A 16,574-nucleotide genomic window follows, 5' to 3' on the forward strand; every position below is an offset into this window, starting at 1 on the left:
AAAAGACGGAAAAAGAAAATGAAATCGAAATGCAAAAAGTGACAGCGGGAGCACAGAACACACAAAAGCAAAAAAAAAAAAATATTAAAAATCGTAAAAATGAAACTAAACACACATACACACACCTACACAGTTACGTGCTAAATACAGGCACACACACACACTCACATCCAAACTCACGTACGCTCTCCCTGGTCTGTTTGGTAGCGTGGAAAATCTTTTTTCCTTCTTCTCCGCCGGGAATGCCGGCTTATCAGTTTCAGCGAAGGTTTACGACTGTCCACTGTCGTAGAGGGAAAAATGCAAACCGAAACGAAACCCCTTGGCAGGGGAGGGGAGAGAGAGAGAGAGTGCCAGGATGGCGAGAGAAGAATGGGAAAAGGTCGTATAATTTCTAAGAAAATGAAATATACGACTTTTATTCATCACATTTTCTTCTGTGGCAGTCGGGAAAGGGGTTTGGCACACGCGGGTTGAAGGGAAGCGCTTGCAAAGGTCCTCGGCAAGAAGTCCTAGCGGGGTCGCAACAACACTGACGATGGTGGTCGGTCGCTGAGCGGGATTTGTGGCTTGGGATGGTCAGCGTATAAATCAGTCCATGGATACGACGTGCGATTTCAGTTTTATTACCATTTTCTCGAGTTATGGTCACCGTAGTTATTAAAATCTGGGCCGTAAAATAAAAAGGAGAAGCTTAAGCGGGAACGTTGGCAGTGTGGACAAGAAGCACAGCGCCTCCCACTAGAAAGGGGAGTCGAACTTTGAAGTCGCAACTGTCACTCACCCACTTGAAGTGAAAATGAAAATTCATGCGCCGTTCCTCGGACACTTCTAGCACATCCTTCTCCTCTTGAGCGTCGTTTGCTGACGGTTCCTTGGAGAATGAAACGGCTGCAAACATTCGCACATTCGCCGCGTTGTGGACAGGTGATGAATGGTTCAGTTTAGAGGCGCCCATGTTTATTCGTGCGGTCCCTTTTTTATTACTTCTCCAACGCGCACTTGCGCCCTGTCAGCACCACTTCCAAGCCCCGATCGGGCATTCTTTTCGTTGGCTGGCTTGCTTGTTTAGCTTGTCAGAGTTCAATTAATGTAGCACCAACCGGTGGGGGGTTGGACATTAGTCTATCGCGCCGAATGCACATCGCAAAATGTGACCAACATCGGAATAAATTGTCAATCGATGGGCAACAATAAAAGCTCGCTGGTTTTGTTGCTACAATTGCATCAGCGGCTGTGTCGTGGTGATTGAGATGAGCTTCAGTGTGAAGTGCTGCTGGCTGTATGAAATCAATTAAAAGATACGTTTTTAGTGCCAGGATTTAATGGGAATTGCGATCTTAAAGAGAAATGATTATAGTTTTGCTTTGCGGGGATATAGAAAGCAACAGGTTAACAACACTATTGTTAACTCTTCTCATCGCAAAAATAGACTAGTGCAAAAGCAGATGGAAAGCAATCAAGTTTTTTTTGTGCACTTTGGGGTTTGGTTGTATAAGGTTGTGCATGTCGGTACTGTCATCCTGTCAGGATTTTCAACTTGAAGCAACTTGAACAGATACAGTATATTATTATTATTGTTTATTGATCGTCCGCCGTTTACGGCTTAACGAAGCAGGAGGATTACAGTATTACAATACTTATAAATTAAAACATATGCCATGTACCGATCATTAGTTCGTAGTAAGACGGATGCGTAATAGATTTTATGAATTCGATTCAAAATAAATTGATTACACAGCGTTCACATCGAAGGAAATAAGCTAAATGCATTAGTTAAACATTTTCTGGTAGCTAAGCAATGTTGCTAGCTCTTTCTGTTTTGTTTATCCTTATTTTCATAATTTTATTGAAAAATTTTCATGGCCCTCTAAGAAACATAATCATTTCAGGTGTCCTTGAAGCTCTTTTAATAACTGATCCAATTTCGTTCTTTGATATACGTCAGACGTGTCTTTGGATTTGGACGACGGAATATACGCAACGGAACAACCGAGCACACCCGGGATATAGTGCCCTTTCACGGTTCGGAGAAGGAAATATCTCCCACCAAAGATGAAAGCAGTATATTACTTTTTAGTTTATTGTAAGCAATACGGCCTGGCCGTCCTTTATGAATAAAAAAAAGTCAGACATGTGTAAACTTCTTCTTCGTCTTGACTTAACAACCTTCTAGGTTACACCGCCTATCAAGTGGTTTCTTCTTTTTCTTCTTGGCTTAACGACCTATTAGGTCACGCCGAACATCGAATGGCTTAATGGACTGCCGATACCAAGTTTAGAAATAGAATAGAAATAGTAGTTTAGCAGTTTTTAGAGTTTAGTTTTTTAGAAATAGTAGCTTACCATGTATTTTATTCATTTTATTCAAAATATCCGCCCTCGGCTTCTATTACGGCCTCCACCCGACTCCGGAACCGGGAACAAGCCCTGGCGACAGTTTCGCGGGGTAGGGCCGCGAAAACGGACGTGATTTTCGCCATGAGCTCCGCCTTGGTGTTGCTGAAGGTTCTGTTGGTGTCCCGTTTCACCGCGCCCCACACGAAATAATCCATTGGATTAAGATCCGGGGAGCTGGGAGGCCACACATTCAGCGCGATCGTTGAAATTGGCCGCCAACCACTTTATCGTTTTGGAGGTTGCATGGCACGGAGTGGAATCCTGCTGGAACACGTACGGTCTGCCGTTGGCCACTCTCGTGATCCAAGGCTTTACGACGGTGTCCAGCATGGAAATGTACCCGTCCGCGTTCAGCCTCAGCCCCTGCTCGAAAAAGTGGGGCGGCATCACGTCCCCTTCCGATGACACGCAGGAAAACACCATCACCGTCTGGGGGAACTTGGTTTGCGGCACCAGTGGTACGTCTGCCGGGCAGTAAGCCAGCCACCGGTTGTTCTGGGTGTTAACCGTGTCGGCGGTTGTCGCGTCCGGCGCGGATCATCATGATGCATGTGATCTGCCTCCACAATGTACTCTTTTTTGGCATTTTTTTTATCACGAGATGTTTTCGCTGCTTGTTCCGTACACTTTTAGCTGTCGAATGACGTATTGCTTGTTTTCCTATGCCAACTCCATCACGTGTTATAAACAAAAATGTAACTGTCAAAATTATCCCGAACGCCCAGTAGTTGGACAGTCAATCCTCACTACGGGACAGCTTCGAATGGTTTACTAGACTAGCTGTTATCACGTTCTTGGATACTCAGACCTCACGGAACGGTTCGGATGAAATTGAATGCCAGTTTCTGTCGTGTGAAGACCCGAGCTGATATCGTCTCTAACACCGGACCGTCCCTGTGGATATTTTATGGCATATTTTAAAGACATTCAAGCATCTTAGATTTGAAGCATCTTCATGGCATACGACGCCTAACAAATAGAGGTGATGTATGTAGCAAATTCTTGTTGTGTTTAGCACGATTTTGCATCCGATAGCAAGCAATAGTCTGGACATGATAACGTGGGCGGAAGTAAACATAATTTTTTGGATTGATTGTGGGAGCTGTAATGATAAGAGAATTCTATATTTTTCTAAATTTGCACTCCAATTTTCATGCGCCATCTCATTGATACTTTAAGTGGCCTTTACCTCACCCCATAATCTGTCCGTCTGAGCATGGTAGGCGGTGATTTGACATTTTGTGCAATATCAATTTGACACACCCAATTTCCGTAAACAGCAGGTTACATGTCATTGAACCTACCTCCATTCGAAACCTGATGAGTATCAAAGCACATTTCTCATTTTCCTTATGTTTGCTTTCCTTTAGCCTGTGGATCATTCAACTGTTTCTTGACCTCTGTTAGCAAAAAGTCTGTCCGTGCAGTCTGTCGTAAAGGACGCAACTCGCCGCTTGCGTACAAGAAGACCCAGAACAATATGCACTCAATTTCCGAGCATAAATTTGCCTGTCACCAGCACCCAGGCCCGGGTGCATGACATCGAAACAATGTTTAATATACTGCAACCATGCAATCTCCCTGCGCTTGCCCTCCCTTCGCTTTGCCGGCTTCCGTGCGCGGCTTGGCACGGAAGCGAATGCTTATGATGAGGTTCGACACGTCGCCCATCATCACCGGTCAGCGGCACGGCTGCACCGGTGTTTGCGTATGTGATTTGGTCAAGGCCGGCGTGTGAATTTCGCATCATCGGATACATGGCACAAAAAGGTACCATGGAAAACTCCCATTCATTTCGTTTCCGCTCGTCCGCCCTTTTCCGCGGAGCTGGCAGTTGCGTTGTGTAAAAGTTTTCCACACTGTCCGCCCCGCTCGTACTTGATGACAATCAGCGAAGGAAAATCATTTTCCACACACCAGCGGGCTGCTGCGCGATGCGATTGTTTCGCGAACGGATATGCAATTATAATCTGCGTGCTTCCACACGCGGGCTACCTGCATGCGCCACGTCCGGCAAACACCAATTGTAAGCAATAGTGACCACACACATACACACGGCACATCCTACGGACAGCCGCCATTTGACGGTTTGCAAATTCGCGGCCATTTTCCCTTGCGCATCGGCCGGGGACGGTCGGTGAGGATGGTTGAGGTGGTGGCAGGATAGGGACGACAACCTACTAATTAAAACTGACCTACAATAATGCACAGCAAGCTCCAAACGCTGGCCCATGATTGCATGATAATTAAACGGTTGCTGGCTGGCGATGATGATGATGTTTTGCCGATGGTGTGGCACTTTCGACACCCTACGTGTTTCCTTCAGCTTGTCCCCCTTTCTCGCCCCCGTCCGGTGGAGGCAAACGGTGATTGGATCATCCGGAGGAATGCATGTATGGAATTGGTTTCTGTTTTTTTTTTTCGTGTGTGTTGTATGTTGTTGCAAGGTACAGGTGAGAGACCGGACCGGAAGGCTCATCAGCAATCATAAAAACACCATCAGTTACAAAAAATGAAAAGCTGAAAAAACCCCTAACCGCATCTTGCACGCTCTCCGTGTATCACAGACAGCTGCTGGGTTTTTAAGGCTTAGATCGATCGGTTAGGATGAATTACGATCCTTATCGTCTTCCGCTAGAAAAAGTGTGTTGATGATAATAGTTCCAGAACGTTATTTGCTCTCATCTTTTGATGATCGTCAATATTACGTAGAATAAAAAATACTCTACATTATTACGCAGCATGCTGCAGGCTGTGAGGTATAGCTTTACAGTGAATATCTAGCACATTGTAGTAAAATCTGCGGTTGAGCGAGATGTTTTTCGGGATTTGTATCGTTGTAGCGTAAGAATGTTGTCTATTAATTACTTGTCTATGGCTATATTTTGACTCACGTGTTATTCTATTTTCTAAAAGAAGTGATCCAAACGAAGTTCTCCAACCAACCAGTCCACTAACTAGGATCAGTGTAGGATCTTTTCGATCGTAGATGATCTCACTGTCAAAATAAAATGTTCCCCAAGCGTCGTCAGACACTCATTGTGGACAGCTTTGTGTTGTGAATTTAGACATGGACAACGAGTTTCGTATAGCAATATCCATCTTGTCCACTTTTCACAGTTTTCACAGGGATGCTTCGATATCTGAATGCAAGTTGATGACGATAAAGCCACCAAATTAAAACTTCTTGAGCTTGACCAGAGGACTCAAAGTTTATGTAAAAAAAAATCGTCCAACCACACTGTTTTAGGAGTTCCTGATGAGCTGAGAAGATGTAATAGCTCTTCAAGGAACTCTAATTGATCGTCAGGAAATAACGCAATACTTCCTCTTTGATTGCGCAGCATAAATTGTTTTCCTTGCATAAAACTCATAATACGAACTAATTTTCAAATGCAATTCCCCAATTTTTCCGGCCATAGCTTGAAGTTAAATCAAAAATGAAGTGTGAAACTTCAATTAAACCGATAACACAGTAATATTTTTATATGACATTACGGGTTTTACATTCCCGTTTGGAACGGCTCCCCGGTTAAAACGAAGTTAAATAATGTCAGTAATGGTCAGCCAAGAGGTTGTAGTGACAAAGAATAAAAAAGAGAGAATATTTTGACGAATAGCAATGGATGGCTAGGCCAGTCACAGGGCCTTTCCTTGAAAATTCCCCACGATCAGTCGATTTATTTATGCGTTCACATAAATGAAACAATTAATTTCAATAAATGGTTAAATTGTGTTTGACCTAAGCATTTCATGTGAAATTTGGGTGTAAAAAGAGGAGTAATGTTTTTGCTTAATAATACCTAAAATAATTTAGTTTAAGTTTATTTATCTAATTTGGTTCAATTTAGCACCTTAAGTACAGATGTGTGTTTATAATCCTCAACTTGATTGACAAACATAACAACATATTCCTAATATCCTAAGGTATTTTATTTGTTTTGTAAACGTGTCTCTCACACTGCTCTGTTAATAGCCAAAAACCAATGATTTGGAAGATCGTTCTAACGGATTCTGTTTTGTCGATCGTTTAATTAGTAAATTTAGCCTCAGGCAGCAGCGATGGGATCCAAAACAATCCAATAAAGCTAATCAAGTGTGAATGACTTCCTAATTCTAATGTTGTTTCCCATTTTATGTGATCTCATTCTCCCGGCAGCGTCAGAGCCACTGCCTAGCCCTCCTACACGTAGGGCCATCGATAGGGATGAACTGTTGTCCGATTTCTGTTTTATGCCCAGAGTCGATGTTAGAAGCCAACGAGTGAGAAGCCACGGAGAAAAGGAAACATAAATTGGAAGAACATGGCAGAAGAGTGTGCTTTGAATGTTCGGCTGGGAATGGCAAACCAACGGCAACTCATTTTAATACACTCTATGATAAATGAAATATCAATATAGTCCCGTGATTGTTCATTTATTACCATCGTAAATGTGTTGTTTGCTGATTAATAGATTAACGATGACTTGCGCTTAGAAAGGTGTGTGTTCGTTTAGTGGTTTCGGGCATGATCATTGTTTTGCTGTCGTACGTTTCGTTGTTCAGGACTATAGCTGTTCAGGGATAGTTCTTCCAGCCCTGGGCCGTTTGGCATGATCATCGTGCGAGCGTGCGAAGAGGGTCGTTTTGATTTCTAGCACACACTCTGGAGATTTTTCTTTTTCCATCAAAATTCAACACCCTTCACTATCGTCTCCTAGTGATGTGCAGCTCTGCTGCCAACTCTTAATCTAACTTAAGGATGTACAACAACAAATGTTTTGCTTTTTCCAACATTGAGTTTGCCATAATCAAAGAAATGAAATAAAACAAATGAGAGGATACGCTTTTGCAATACGCATTGCAATAAATAATCCCAGCCCATATGGCAACCAACACACATGACTTCAGAGTAGGTTGATGTTTATATTCACTTTTGTACGCTGCTAGGCAAAGCTTTCATCCAATCAGCGTGAATCTTCCTCGATGAAGTTCATGAAGTTTCATTCGATTAGTTTTGTTCCACATGCGCCCAAACTCTCCTTTTGCCAGCACCTCCTTCCATCTCGCACCTGAACCGTTCGGTTTGGTAATTATAAATCTCGTAACCGTAATCAGCTTCATTCCCGATCAGTTTCGCCATTTGTTCGAGCGCAATGGACATGTGCAGCACCGCCGGAACATATGTATGCTCATCGAACGGGCGAGCGATCGATCGATCAATAGATCGATCAGTTTCATCGATCTCATCTGACGGTGGTGCTGCTGGGGCACAAATGAATCATATCTGTGCGAAGCACCAATGTATCGCCAGCATAGATCACTGGCTCCCTCCTGTGTGTTGCCCAGCGGTCCTTACCCCCCGACACAAATGCCGCCTGCTACACGGGGGAGAACTTTTCTTCCTGCCCTGCCACGATTGGGGTGCTTTTGTTAGTTTCGTGTGCGTTTTTTCATTGTATCTCACCAGTTTGGGTCCCTCTAGCCGCTGGATGGGAACGCTGTGCGCGTGGACCCATGGGAAGATAGGAATTCGCTTATATCATTGCACCGTAATTCAGTGTCGGTATGGCACGGTAAACGAATGTGCGCGAGAAAGCTGAAAACCCCGTTTTCACGGGGACGCACGGGTGAGCAACAAAAAGGCCGCAAAGCCAAAGAAGTGCTGCGTGTTGCTCCTCGAAAACACTTGTCATGACATTGATTGTGGTTATGTTTTTTTTGTCCCGAACAAAATACTAACATTATGACGGTGATCTATGTGCGTTTAATCCATATAAATTGATCCTTTATTGTACGTTGAAAAGATTTGTTTGGCTCCGTAGAAACTTGTATTATTCTTTTGAATGTGAAATTTGAAACGCAAAATAAAGTTGCTTTACTATTATCCTGATCTTTTTGTGAGTCGTTTGTGTATGATTTGTTTCGTGATCGGTTATTGATGAGCAATCAGAACCCCTGATTTGATCGTTGTTTTAACTTCTTTACTAATTGGTCATATATTTTAACATAATTCATGACCTTATTGACTCAAGCTATGCAAATGATGTCGCATTTAGATTCCTAAACAATAAATAAAATTAGTTGTACATTTTCACATTGTACAGTTTATCATGGTTGAATCCTGACATTAAAAAAAAAATTGTAACAAAATCCCAAAAATACTGCTGTGCCCGAAAAATAAAGTGACTTTACGTTTTTTTAATGGTTTTTTATTAATCCAAATGAAGATTATCACCTTCGGCTGGTCGGCTGGTGGACAAATTTGGGAAAAAATTGAAATGATATCGGGAAATTTGACATCTAATGTCACCTTACTTTTTGGACACAGTTTCTCTAGACAACTGATTCCATTCCCATCTGGTTAGGTTATACTCCTGCTTGAAGTCCTTGCGTTTCAAGTCTAGATATCGGATCCAATCCGCTCCGTTTTATTTTTATTTTTAATTTTTTTTATTCACAAAGTGACCTGGCCGTCCTTATTGCTGATCCGTTCCGTTTAAAAAGCAAACAAAGAGCTGTGAAGGGTATGTAATGCCAAGTGAGAAGAAAATAATTATCATCAATTATGTATTGTAAATCTGAATACGATCCAAGAACGGAAGAATTGTATGGCTAGATGCGTTTAACACAGAACTATTTTTTTATTGGTGGAGATGTACGATAATTTCTCATGAATGAAAAATGACCTAGAATATTAAATAGAAGAATATTGTAAGTCAGAATATTTTTAATTAGTCTACGTTCGTTTCTATTATTTGTTTATTAACACTTAACAATTAGCGTATCAAGCAAACAGTTTCGGGATTAAAATTCTCCAAAAGATAGTACAAGTTTTACATAAATTCGTCTGCCTATCGACCCTTTTCCACACTGTCCGAACAAACTTTCCATGCGGCTTTTCCATGGTATTGAAAAGTAATTGCATTACCACAAAATTTGCCACCTTCTACACGAATGCACCAACAACTTTGATATACAGCAGCAAAAAATTGAATTACAGAATTTTCTACGCTTGCTTGGGTTTGTTGCAGCTTTTGCTGCTGAGCTGCCAGCTCAGCGATATTAGCTTATGCAGCTCGGTGCAACATAAGCTTAGCGCACCGTTGGCACTTGTATGAATGGCGTCGATGATGATGCTCTCGGTACCCCGGCAAGAACAATAGACCACGCCACACTCCTCCCAGCCATTCGGTGTGTGTGTGTGCACGGGCGTGTTCTGTTCTGCAATCGTCGATCAGCTTCGGCACACTCGGGTTTGTACCCTGTAAAAGCCAACCTGGCATCCCTGGTGCCTCGCTGTTCGATTTCATCACCATCCAGCAGACTGTTGCCACGCAATATCGGTTGATGACAATGAAAATTTCACCATAGACAAAAACGGTAGCAAATCGCAAAGTTTATGAATATCACTGCGCCGACCGAGTGCGAGCTGATGTGGCTCCATGGGTGTGAAAAAGGATTTAACGAAGGATTCAGACGATAACTTCTGGTTAAGCAAGCGGGAAGCGGGTTTGGATGGTGCATTGGCTACAAAATAACGGTAATAATAAAGTGAAAAAAGGCACTCTTTCGCGGCAATTCGCTAACCGGCGGTGGCAAAGGCATACGGTGCATATTCGCGTGTCGCGGTCGGTCGGCTTACCGAGATCGAAAGAGAATATTCACCTTCCGGCCGAACAATTCTTTTGTGTTTGGCAATTTGTGCGAAAACGAGCTGATGCACCGGTTTTGATAATCATAAATATAATGTTTTTTTTTTGTGTGTGTGAAAATAATGACTATTCAACCATATTGGTTTTTGTTTTGTTATTTGCAAAACCGGTGCGCTTCTGATTTGGATTTGCCCAGTACAGGTAGAAGATGGTAGATGACGTTAGATTCTGGTATGTCGAGCGAGTGCATCGCTGCAACAGAAGTGATAACACAGTTTAACGACGCTAAATGTGCAAAAAGAGTGTATAAGAATAGGAGCTGGGTTAGAAATAAGAAAATATTGACGTAAATTATTTGTTGATTTTGGTTCCATCCGTTTTAGATACACGTATAAGTATTTATTTCTTTTCATAAAATATGATGCTACCCTTCGTGCACGGTGTAGTAAAATAAATATAGTAATTGATAGATTTTCTCATACTTTCCCCACCGAATTTGAATTATGAATTGATTAGTTCGTTAGAAGTTTGAGAATTAATTCTTATATCTCTAGTTACTCTGTACATGAGGCAATGGATTACCACTAATAAGATTTGTCATCGATGCATGCTAGTGTGGCAGATTCTCGGGAGCTGTTTTTCGAACCATTCCAAAATGGGCGCCTTCAAGAAAAGAAGGAACCAGCTCAAACACGAACACGAAGCAGTTTACGTTGACAGACTTTTCGTTTTCAGTTTGTCCACAGTGGCATGAGTAGCACCGGGTCGTTTAGTGACGATGTGCTGATGAGCGATATGCTAAAATCATAAAATAACATGACTGCAACACCGACCGCACACGCTAAATAAGGATGCACCGGTGCTAACAATGGGACGATGCGACAGTGATGGGGATTGCAAACGCATTTACACTGCCATAATGTGGGCTGCAAAGCTTTATTTGTACGAAAAGCGCTGACCGGTGGGACTGGTTGCTTATTATTTTCATGCAGTATTAAATTATGCTACATTAAAATGTATTATGCCATAGCGGCAATCATAAATCGAGCAAACGTGGCACATTCGGATCCAAAATAGAAGCTTCACTCGCGTCAATCGATCCCGATTGATTCTTAGTTGCAAGTTGCACACTAATCGAAGCTTTTGCCGGCTGGATCGCGGTTGCCAAACAACGGAACAGCGAACGTGTGAGAATATTATCACTACAACACGACATTCGACACATTAGTTTATCAGGCAGGCACTATCCAGAACATGGTACACTCGAGAAGTTAGTTGCTGTTCCTGGCACCATTTTCTAGGCGTCGCAGAATGATGGTATCGTTCCTTAAGACCGCGTGCTAAAACTGGAGTGCTCCCTTACTCACCCACGAGCTTAGCAGGCGGCCCCACATGCCAGGGAGCGTGAAGCACGCAGTTATTGCTAGCAAATCTTTATGGAGCAATAAATATTACTTATCAACTACATTTTTCAAGCTCATCTCCCTGTTCGGGGTTTCACCTTGCTGCCGAACGGAGACATTCACCGCACGAGCACGGGGAGTTTTTAAGATGTTGTGCCAGCGGCCAGCTGGACTTGCCGCACCGCACTAATTAATTATTCATTTCTGTGGAGTGATAAAAGTCACCGATATATAAATGGAAAACTCGCCGTCCACCAGAACATGTTGGTTGGGTTGTTGGCTGATGGAAGGTGGGAGGAGGTAGTAGTGGCAGCCGTTTTCTCGTTTGTTTCAACAAGTTACGGTAAGTTTTACGATGTCAATCCATCACATTTTTATAGCACTTACCGGAAGGAAAATGTACTGGAACTGATATTTCTATTTCCATTCTTCGGTGCCCGCGCTTTAGCACCGATTGGGCGTCTGGTTGTGTGTTGTGTACGGATTCATATTCACGATTATTTTGCTGCATTAGTTCAGTTTTAGTAGGCGGCAGATATTGAGACCCTGCCCGAGAGCCGCTCCGGAACATTTGGACCATCCGGAATGTGCTATTTTTATGAGATTTTAACCTGCACCGATTGCTGCCGCTGCTTTTCGGGGTTTGTTTTCCTGTGGAAGCCTGCGAAGTATGGGTGTAGTTTTTGAGATAGTGGGCAAAAGTGGGCTCACCCCTTTAAGAATGATGTCGTAATGGGCGGTTAAGTTTCGTTAAGTACTTCATTAAATCTTCTCGGGCAATGGTAAATGAGTGGAAGGGTTTTATTTTTTCAGAACTACCCGAAAGCTTCTCACGCCAAATGCTTAAGTTTTAGTTACCAACGAAAGATGGTGCTGCAGTGTTGGATGGATTGTTTTGGTTGATCGTGTTGTAATGGGAATGCAGTTGGTCTGCTCAGTTAATCCATTTATCGCTTTACGACGAACGCTTACAGCTTGTTGAAAACGGAACTGATTGAATTGTATCATGTCGTTTCGGTTGAATAATTTTCGATTGCTATAGTTTTTAGTCATGTTTACGGCTATGAGCAATGCATTGTTCAATATAAATAAAGTTATGGTCTTGAGTGCTTGTGTAAAACACGCTGCTTGATGCACTGTTGTTTTTTGTTAGAATATTTAACGTAAGTATTGATTTGTTGAATGTTTTTCACCACATTAAACATGAGATAGAACAGTTAATTAACAATGAAAATTTTATTTTTGTATACAATTATGTGCACCAAATGCGAAAAAAAAAATATCTTGGTATTTATACCTATTGAATTTTTATATTCTACGATGAATATAATAATAAGACATTCTAAATTAGTAAAATAATGAACAATTGGTAACAGTACGGTTGTTTATTTATTTAATTTAGTATGACGGCTCTACGCCGTATTGTCGACACCGTTTGTGTTGACTGGGTTATAAACAAGAATTATGCAGTATTGTTGCTGTTATTTATTTTATTTATAATTAATATTGAAAGTACAACAGCAATTTTAACTATTATTTGTTTGCAGGAAGAAACTAAGAACTTTAAGAAAATAGAATTACAAAAACCGAAGCTGATAAATAGACGAAAAACGAGACAGAAGACTGAGACAAATGTTTTGTTTTGCCACTGAAACTATGTGTACAATTTGTATTTTATATTTGTAATGAACATGGATGTTCGTTTCATTCTAACACTAGTTCAAACAGTGATTCTTCTTCTTGGCATAATGCCCTTCTAAGGTCACGTCGGTCGTCGAATGGCTGACTAGACTTCCCTCACTACGGGGGGACGATCCGGATGGAATTTGAACTTTGGTCCTGCCGTTTGTAGACCGGTTCCGCTGTCGCATATACCACCCCCAGTGATTAAACAAAGATTTTTTTATTTTCCATTTTTTTATGGAAAAGTTTAACTATTGTAACAGGTTGGCTGATAACTCCCCGGTCTAACAAAGAAAAACACATTTTTTTTGTCAAAATTCGTTTTTATTATTCAACATAGTTCCCTTCAAGAGCGATACAACGATTATAACGACCTTCCAATTTTTTTATACCATTTTGGTAGTGGAGAATACGGTGGGTGGGGAAGCAATTCGAAGCCCAATTCATGAATTTTTGCCATCGTTCTCAATGACTTGTGGCACGGTGCGTTGTCTTGGTGGAACAACACTTTTTTCTTCTTCGTTCTTTTTTCGTTCGTCAAGCAACCAAGAGTTGCTTGACAAAAGACGCTCTGTCTCACAAACTAATTGACATACAGACGTCAAATTTTGACACGAATCATTTGAAGGTTGGTGCTATATAAAAATAATATGCATTTAATACTAGCGGCGCATTCTATGTGTCAGACCGGGGACTTATCAGCCAACCTGTTATGATAAAAGAATGATTTAATATTTTATGTACGAACACAAAATGCGATATATATTGAGATCTCACTCACACATTTTCCTTGTTTTGAAATGAGTTTGGCTTGGTAGTATCAAAAACCAAGCTTTTTCCTATATTTTCCTATAGTTTTGCATAATGAACCTCCAGTTTTGACAAATTTATCATCATTTTTCCAATATGACAATAAAAATCTTGAGATTTATTGTTATTTTTCCAAGATTTCCTCGCATATCATGCACGATAGCCCCTTTATTAAAAAATACGTCGAAATAATTTGTTGCTTTGTTAAATATGCTGCTCAATTACCATGCCTTGGAAGCGAAAGTCTTGTTGGTGCTAGCGGACAAACATACATACGCGGGCGCGCACACACATATTAAGGATAGTGATGGTCAGATAAGCGACGACGTGATGTTTTTCCATTCGAAATGCATCACCGCATCTGTTATGGCTATGTTTGTACATTCCTGTCTACATTCCGTTCGATGTACAATTTCCGGCCGTTGTCCTCGCCGTTGCACTTTCGTTTCGAACGTCCAGCGGTGTGGAAGGTGCAGCATTTTTGTTTTTTTTTGACAATTTCCTTCCCCCACACCTGGAGCGCTCAGTCGCCGTCGCCCTATTACCCTTTTTTGATGTGAAACGTCCGATATGATCGGGGGCCTGAAAGATGCATTCTAGACCGGGGGAACGGACATAAAAAGCACAGGCGAAGACGTTAGTTTCGGCCGGCAGGCTCGCTTTGTCTCACTTAATGCATGGAGTGTAAATTTTATGACTTCATTAAAATTAATTTTAAATAAATAATTGGTAAATAAAGCAGCATTATCGTCATAAATTGGAATTTTTGTGTTTTTTCGTGCTCGCCCGCCACGACTGTTTTGCGTTGTGTGCGCTGCGGTTTATTCATGGCGCACGTTCTTATGCTCTCCCCTAGACAAATAGAGCTAGAGCTGAGAAGCTCACCGAATACGTTAAGATCACCGGAACCCGGTGGGTGGTTGGTGGGGTGTTTACGTGGATTTTTGGTGAAGAAAATCTTTCGGTCTGTTTCACCGTACGGTGACAGGGACATGGGAAGTCAAAGGGCGGCTCCAGTTAATCCATCCGCAACGGTTAATACCAACGACGACGACAACAACAACGACCACCGTGCGCACATAAACTCAGCTGGACAGCTGAATCGGCTCGGCGAATGCTTTCGTTCGTTAGGGTTCGTCGCTTGAAGCGAAATTTTTCGTTTTGCTCCTGCGCCCAACAAAGCCCACTTCCGTCTAAATGGGGGGATGTTAAATGGCAGATTCCAGTTTGCAAAATGTTCGCAAATTCGCAATCTGTTTTTTGTGTGTTTGTGTGTGTTTGTGTGGTTCTTTTCCCCATTTGAGTTATTCCGGCGGCTGCCGGGGGAGGCGATGCGATGTGTTACGACGGTGCAGCTGGGTTCGAGTCGTCCTAGAGCGATGCTTCGTTGCAAATGAGCATAATTTTAATTTATGTACGAACAAATTTTTATAACGTATGCATGTACATATGTAGCCTCTGTAAAGGCATTCACAAGGCGTCACGTTGCTCGAGGGCGTTCGCAAAGGGGTCGCGTTGGGTGTTATATGTGAGTGTGGGGAGTTTTTTTTTTGTAGTTGTTTTTGTTCTTCCTTCAACTGCCGACCGTTTGTTTTGTTTTGTTTTCTAATTTGAATGTGTTAAACCGCACATGTCTTCTCCGTCCGAGCCGATTATGCACGGAGCCCAAGCATGCACACATATTTTATGCGAGCCGACGATCGGATGGCTTACCACAGCGCATAGAAGGCGCAGAAGGCCAGCCCCAAAACATAAAGAAACATAAAACCGATTCAAGCCGCACGCCTGCGGTAGGAGTGGGAGATCCCGCGCCGGAACGCACCGCGTATGCAAACGCACTCCCGGGCCAACTCTTGATGCAAAAATGAGCTAGAAGGGGACAGATACATATGTGTATGTGTGTGTGTGAGCCGCATCGCAAGGGACTGTCCCTAGTCGGGGAATGAAGCGAGCGAATAGTTAAAGTTTGTCCACGGTGCCACGATACGATGGGACAGCGCCATGCTTAAGTATTTTTACTGCCGCTGCACTTCTTTCGTTGGTTTGGGCGTTTTTTTTTTTGTTATTTTGCTTTTTCATTCGCGTTTACCACAATTTTGCCTTTCATCTCGCTCTCGCTCTCTTTCATTCCTGCACTTACGCAATGGAGCAATGCGAGGAACTGGCGTGGTTCCCCTGTTCGGTTGGTGCGGAGTTGTAGTACTACACCAAAATCTTATCGCACTAATCTTTCCGCTCTGCTGGAACCCAGCGCTATTCTAGGTGTAGGAAACGCGTCGGTACCGTTTGCCGGTTGTGGCATTTTCCCCGGCTCTTTCTCCCTGCTGCTTATGCTGCTGACGTCGCTGTTTTCGAGTGGTTTCTTTCATGTCCTTTACGTCAGTGTTTCTTTCTTCCCCGCCGTACGGTTTGGCATCTTCTCGTTCTATTTCACTAATTACCATAGACTTTAATTTTCGTTTAGTGCATTACGTTTGCCTCCGAATGGGGGTCATGTAACCCAGAAGGGACAGCCAAGTGGGAAGCTACATACACACACTTGCACAAAAAAAAAAAACGAAGAAAAACACAGTTCACATCGTTTGTCCCTCGGACAGTGCTTTTGTGCGAATGTGCCAAGGTTTTGCCAGTAAGGAGGAAAAAA

The 16,574-nt window shown here is 42.4% G+C and overlaps 2 protein-coding genes across 2 annotated transcripts in view; one reads left to right on the forward strand and one right to left on the reverse strand.

Moving 5' to 3' along the window:
- LOC126558361 (fibroblast growth factor receptor-like 1) overlaps positions 1-16,574 on the reverse strand; it is a 232,258-nt gene that overhangs the window by 214,775 nt on the left and 909 nt on the right. The gene's annotated exons all lie outside the window — the stretch shown is intronic.
- Positions 1-16,574, forward strand: part of LOC126565723 (pre-mRNA-splicing factor ISY1 homolog) — an 85,622-nt gene that overhangs the window by 31,568 nt on the left and 37,480 nt on the right. The gene's annotated exons all lie outside the window — the stretch shown is intronic.

This window comes from Anopheles maculipalpis, chromosome 2RL (genome assembly GCF_943734695.1).
Source record: "Anopheles maculipalpis chromosome 2RL, idAnoMacuDA_375_x, whole genome shotgun sequence".
NCBI classification, from domain to species: domain Eukaryota; kingdom Metazoa; phylum Arthropoda; class Insecta; order Diptera; family Culicidae; genus Anopheles; species Anopheles maculipalpis.